We start from the raw sequence: 7,117 nt of genomic DNA on the forward strand, positions 1-7,117 counted from the left end.
GTGCGTATAACTTCTCATGACGTAGTGACTCGCACACGTGCCTAAGGTGCTGGGCGTGCTCCATCCTAGTCTTACTATAGACTAGGATGTCGTCAAAATAGATGACGACAAATCGTCCAATGAATGGCCTAAGCACCTCATTCATCAATCTCTGGAAGGTGCTTGGTGCATTGGACAACCCAAAGGGCATCACGTTCCACTCAAATAGTCTGTCTTTGATCTTGAATGCCGTCTTCCACTCGTCGCCTGGTCGATTCGGACCTGATGATAGCCACTCCGTAAGTCTATCTTGGAGAAGATAGATGCGCCGACCATCTCGTCGAATAAATCCTGTACTCGCGGGATCGGAAAACGGTACTTTACCGTGATTTTGTTGATGGCCCGTGAGTCACAACACATCCTCCAAGTGCCATCCTTCTTGGGAGCGAGCAGTGCCGGAACGGCGCAAGGGCTGAGGCTCTCCCTGATCAGGCCCTTCGCTAGGAGCTCCTTCACCTGCGAATATAACTCCTCGTACTTAACTGGGTCCATCCGGTAGTGTGGCAGGTTTGGGAGGGTAGCTCCGGGAACTAAATCAATGGCATGCTGGATATGTCGGAGAGGTGGGAGCTCGCTAGGGAGCTCGGCCGGAAACACATCGCCATACTCCTCAAGGAGTTGGACGACTTCCGAGGGCAGAACGTCCTGCGCTGCCATGGTGGGTCCATCTGCTAAAGTGACTGCATAACAGACCGCGGGCGGGTCGTCGCCGTCCTCCAGCTCCCGTCGGAAGATCAAGCCATTGGTGACAATGGCTGTAGGTGTGGGGCGCGGGGCCGCCGGCGCTGATCGCGTGGGCAACGAGGGTATCCGCACCGAGGGGTACCAAACGAGTCGGCGTCCACCGTAGATGAACGAGCAAGTGTTGGCTCGTCCAGATAGCTGCACGTCGTGGTCAAATAACCACGGTCTGCCTAAGATGATGCTACCAATTTTCATTGGTAGGACGTCGCATAGGACCTTCTCGTCGTAGGTACTCATCTTCAACGGCACATAGCACTGCATCTTGACCGGAATGGTCGATGCGTCGATCCATGAGACCTGGTACGGCGTCGGATGAGGTATCAAAGGTAGCCCTAATCGAGTTGTGGTATCCTCCGATATGCCATTGATGCAACTCCCACTGTCGACCATCAGCTTGTAGGTACGTCCTCCAATCCTGACATACGTGTGAAAGATCGACGTTCGCTGCGCAACGTCGACTGGTCGGGTAGCCACGGTGGTAGCGGGGGAAGTGGAACCCACTCGCGGTGTGCTAGTGGATTCCCCAACCACTCGAGTGTCCACGGTGGCGACGGGATAGGTAGTGGTAGGAGCGATCGGCGTGATCTGGATGTATCCTAGGGGATCATCCAGCTCATCACTATCGGGTTCCTCGCCCGGATACTCGTCGACCTCAAGGTCGTCGTCCTGTTGGTCGTCGGCGGGTTGCCCGTGAATGTCCATGATCATTAGTGACGGGCAATCACTGCGTCGGTGTCCGAACCCCTTGCACTTGAAACACTACATGGGCTCTCTGGAGGCGTTCGGAGCTCGAGCCGTCGATAGAGCCGACGGAGTAGCAGGGGCTGGTACCGGGACGGTGGCTGGCGCGGCCTGTGCTGGTGGAGTCGGGGTGGTACTGGTCGTCCTGGGTGCCGGTCCCAAACTCTTGGTCCAAGAGGTGCGTGACGGGGCTGCTGTAATCGTGGAAGAAGTCGGTCGAGGAGCGGGCAGGGCGGTGGCGGCGAGGCTCTCTGAACTGAACTCGTTGCTCTCAACGAGGCTATATGCTAAGTCAACCGTTGCCGGGTTCTGCTCCAAGACTCGGGTGCCCAAGTCTTGCCGTAACCCGTGAATAAAGAAGGCGATCTGGATTTGTGGACTATCCACAAATTTGCATCGCATTCTATACTCCTCGAACTCTACGATGTACTCGGAGACCTTGCGTTTTCCTTGACGCAAGTTCATCCAGCACATCATCAGGTGCGTCATGTACAGCTTAGGGACGTATTTGTCCGTAAGCCTACGTGACATCTCAGCCCAAGTGAAGGGCGGGTCTCGGCGCTGTCGTGCGGCTTCCTTCTCGTTCTTCCAAAAGATTTTGGCTTGCCCTCCAAGCCGTGCTTCGGCGTACTCCACACAAAGATCGTCGTCCATCTTGTACCACTTAAAGTAACTCTCCAAATCCGATTCCCAATCAGTGTAATCTTTCGGGTTCCGGGAACCGTCGAAGATGGGAACCTCCAGTCGTACGCTCTTCTGTATCATTGCCCGGTGCGCCTCACATCGTCGTTCGTGTTCGTCGTCGTGACGACGAACAGGAGGATGGCGTGGAGCACCCGGTGATGATCGTAATCTCGATGCTCCTCGTGACGGTAATCGTCATATCGAGGTGGGGCCTGCGGGTACGGCCTTCCTTTGGGGTACTCGTCGCGATGGTGACGTCTCGGAGGAAACGCATATCATGGCGGGTATCCCTCATCCCGACGAGGTGGATGATCGGGATATCGGGGATATCGGTGATCATCAGCCGAATGTAGGTCTTGTCGGGGTGGTGGGTCGTAATCGGGGGCGTGCCTCGATGGGGCTCGTGGAGGAGCGGGGGCGTCCCGGTAACGATCTGGTACGTGGACGGGCGCGGCACTGTGGTGAGGAGGGTAGGCGGAGCTGCCTCCATAAGTGACGGCGTCCGGGCGTCGGACGAGTAGTGGGTCCTGCGGACTACCTGGGCGGGACGAGAAATGAGGTGCGTTACGCACCGGGATACAATTGGGGTTGGTAAACCCAGCGTCATGCTGAGCGTACCGCTGCCTGTCTTGAGGGTGGGGATAGTCATCATAGTGTCGGGTGGCTCGTCTCTCGCCCGGTGGCGGGGAGCGGCATCGGTCGCTGTGGTGATCATCATAATCCTGGGTGGGGCTTCTCCGACGACCTTCACGATAATGATCCCTAGGTGGGGACCATTGACGGTCCCTTCGTTCCTCCGGGTAGGCGTATGTAGTCGGTGGCGCCTCGGGATAATGCGAGGGCTGCTCCTGGACGGGAGGGTCCCTCATGGGGGCCTTGCCCGGTCGTTGGGTCACCTCACGAGCCATGGGCTCGTCATAATGCTCAGTCGCCATGACCCTACGGGTAGGGACAACGGCGGAAGAATGCCGGTCTTCGGAAGATCGATGCGCCGTAGGTGCCGGTTCAGCTCCGTCGATCGAGTCCCGAGAGGCGGGACCTCGAGATAGGGGGGGAGGAACAAATGCCTCCTCCGGATCCAATGGCTCGTCCGGTGGTTGTTCGCTAAAGGGATCCTCGAGGCGAGGATCCCCCACGACGGGATCATATTCACGATCCTCGTCTCTATCAAGGTAGTCGGTGTCCCGACACTGGGCTCGCGTACGAACCATTCTATGGTCAACCATTCACGTCTAAAAATAATCTAGGGGAAGTGCACGTGATGGATGAGATGCTACGACGTGTAATATGCGAATGGATTTTCAAATTATGATGCGCGCAATATATCAAAGCGTAAAAATATCCAACCGACCGTGTTAAGCAAGAGCTAACACGACCGGCTCTGATACCAATATGATGCGAAACCTCGGCGGCCGGGATCGAACGGCGCGTCTCGCGTCACAAGTGAAAATGATGATATGTTATGTGTTGTTGAAATTCGGAATTGAATTTTATAAACGAGCAGATAAGACGCGGAGGAGTAAGCGTCGTAGATTGGGACGATCTACGGGGTAGAACGATCTAGAGATCGGACTCCCGATGACCCGCAGAATCTACAAGACGACTAAGACGGGAGGGGCGTCTTACGGCCCTGGAGAGTTCGATATGTAAACAATCAGAGACAGTCCGTTTACCTCCAAGGAATCCTGCTCTCGACGTCGGTGGCTATGCCTATTTCGATGTTCATTCCGGAGATCTGGGCAGAGGACGCGATAGCGGACGACGGGACTGCAAGGGGTAATGATACTGGATTAAGATGGAGAGGAGACGAGATTTAACCTTGAGTCGTGTAGTCCACGGCAGTTCGGCAGGGCGGTGATGACAGTGCGTGGAATCGGCGAGGCCACGGCGCGGGGATCACGGCGGTCGGATCACGGCGGATCACGGCGGCGCGCGGGCGTTCATGGTGCAGGTGGAGTAGCGGCGCGTCGCGGGGCTGCGGCGCGGCAAGGGACCATGGCGTGGACGGCAGCGGGAATGCGGGTCCACGGCGCGGGGTCGGCGGTGCGGGGGTCGTGGCGCGGATGTCGCGGGCCGCGGCGCGGGGGTCGTGGCGCGGGGTTGCTGCGCTGCGCGGTGAGGGGGTCGCGGCGGAAGCAATGCAGGCCGCGGCGCGGGGTAATCCCGCGGCGTGGGCGTCGCCCTTGACGCGACAGGCGACCGTGGCGCGGAGTTAAGCGGCGCAGGGCGGGGCTACCACGCGAGCGGCACCGTGATGCGAAGTGGGACCGCGGGGCGGGAGGAGCCGTGACCGGGAGGGCTGGGCGGTGATGGTGGATGCCAAGAATCGGGTGGGGGCGGAAGTGATCACGATCAGGGAAGGAAGGGGGTAGGGGGGGCGACGGCGATCAAGAAATGGGTTTGCGGTGAAGGAAGAAATCAAGAGGATGGTAAGGTGGTGATGGTGGCGATCAAGAAGGTAGGGACAGGACGAGGGGTTCAAGAACGAAGGGAGGACAAGGGAGAAGATCAAGAAAGGGGTTCTCAGTTCAAAAAACAAGGGGAGAGGATGGAGGATAATCAAGAACGATGGGAGAAGATGATCGGGATGGTAGGAAGAGGAGGGTGACGGTGAAGGTGGGAAATCAAGAACCTGGCGGAGGAGTTCTTGACGGAGTCGCGGGCATTCCTCCTCGCTGGAGGCTGATGTCCCGATGCCGCACTGCGCCGTTGCTGTCGCGAACCTGGAGGATGCCCAGAGTGATCTCGATGGGAACCCTCTCAACTCTTGACTTGACGACTTCTTGAAAATCTTGAACGTGCCAGAGTGATCTCGATGGCACGGTTGAACACGTCCCGCCCAGAGTGATCTCGACGGACAAGACGTGGGCTCTACCCTCTCCGGAGTGATCTCGACGAAGAGACGGGGCTAGCCAAACCCCCTACTCTACAGCTAGATAAGGGGGAAGATCTCTGAAAATACTTTTCAATTTCAAAAACTTCCAAGTAGTCCCTTGGGCATGCCCTCCCCTTATATAGGGAGGAGGTGCCAAGGAGGCGTGGGAGAGGTTGAACCGTCATGAGACGTGGTTCGACCTCTCCTTACAAAATCAAAATACAATCTTAAAATGAAAATAAAGACGAGGATGGGCCCTACGATACTGGCCCAATCCATAATTCGAAATGCAAAGAAAATACACATAGAAAAAACATAAATTGTTCGAACCTACCCGGAGTACTTAAACCCCGGGTTGCCGATGTCGGCACGAGCTGTCCGTTTGGCATCGAATATCTGATATTTGAATTATATCTATTTCACCCACATATCAGATATCAGTTTTCCAATATCACATACCGGGCAGATATTGAATAGACATACAGACTTACACTAATTATCACCACCTATGGCTCATTATAATGCCCCAAAGTAGGCGGCATCCCTACAGACATATGTGCGTGCTAATTGTGAAGACACATCCTTGTACTTGGACTCAGAATAGGGGGTCAATTCCTTAAGAATCATAAGTGGCGACACCAGACCTTGATTTTAAAGCCGATGCCCATTAGGTGCTTGTGCTTGTTGATGCACAAGCACGGCGGATAAGGGCAGTCACGCGCACTGCACAGACAGGCTATCGAGGACGCGCATGCATAGACACCAAGCATCATGCGCACGCGGGATATGCAAAGTGGGCATCAAAGGCGTTGGCACTGCACGCGGAAGCTGCTTGAGAGCACATGCGCATGTGTAAGCCGCGTGGGCTATGTGTGCTACGTGTGGGGGGGGGGGGCACGAGGAGGGAGAGATTACGCTAAGAGACTAAAGCATTGGTGTATAGAGCACCGAGATGACTGCGGGGCGTGTGGCAGCCCTATGGGTAGTGGTGTGACGCATAGTGCCAAGGCTTGGGGTGACGAGCACGGCGGTGCCAATGCGGACCGATTGTGGTGGTGTTAGCACGAGTGCAGGTGGCTCGTGGATTGTGAAGGCTGGGATGGAATGGCTGGTGCGCTAAGAACTATGACCCATGGCGCGCCATGCTTGGCGCGAGGGCACACTTGTAGTAGTGTTGCTGATGATGGATATTATGTGGCCGTCAAGCCAATCACACTACCATATTTACGTTCATTATTAATCTGTGTGATGTTTATAATGAAGTCCATGAATATGCGCAATGACTTAGTTAATTATGACGAGATCATAATACAGTGATCACTGGTTTTTAAACATGTATTCTAAATATTCCTATTCGAGGATAGTCAAGACTAACATCGAATTATCCGGATAGAATAACACTAGCTGATTCTACTTATTCGATAAGTATAGCTGATCCTATGGCTATTAGTGTGGCGACACTAAGGACAAATAGTGGGTGCTCTTTGGAGAAAGAGTTCGCTGAATTGGTTCGTATGAATCCCTAAATGGTATTATACCTAAACGTCAATTAGGTTGATTCAAGTCAAGGTTGTATAAGTGATCCACTGACCTGAGACACAAAGGACATCTCATGAGTGGATGACTACATTTTGACTATGACTTACGAGCCTCTAATCATGGGATTCAAATAAGTTATAAATTGGATGTAGTAAGAAGCTTACGGAGATGATTGAGTGGTCAAGATGGGATCATCCGCCCTCGGTACAAGAGGAGATTGACTGAAGGAAGATGATGCAGAAAAATCCCTGGCCAGGGTAGTGAGGATATTGGAGAAGGCGTTCTCCAATGATCCCCGTTACGCATCAGTACTAATTGAATGACAGATCAGAGTTTGATGATAAACCATACTCCAAGTCGTTCGAGAGTCTCGCGCGGATAATGGATTATACATATACGGTAACCGATGACGGTAAAGGTTCTATGAGAGAGTTCGAGACTACTCGGCATCTTCTAGAGCACGAGGTGTAGCTTGGCATCCCACAGGCTAGAAAC

This window comes from Wolffia australiana, chromosome 2 (genome assembly GCF_029677425.1).
Source record: "Wolffia australiana isolate 7733 chromosome 2, ASM2967742v1".
Classification (NCBI taxonomy): Eukaryota; Viridiplantae; Streptophyta; class Magnoliopsida; order Alismatales; family Araceae; genus Wolffia; species Wolffia australiana.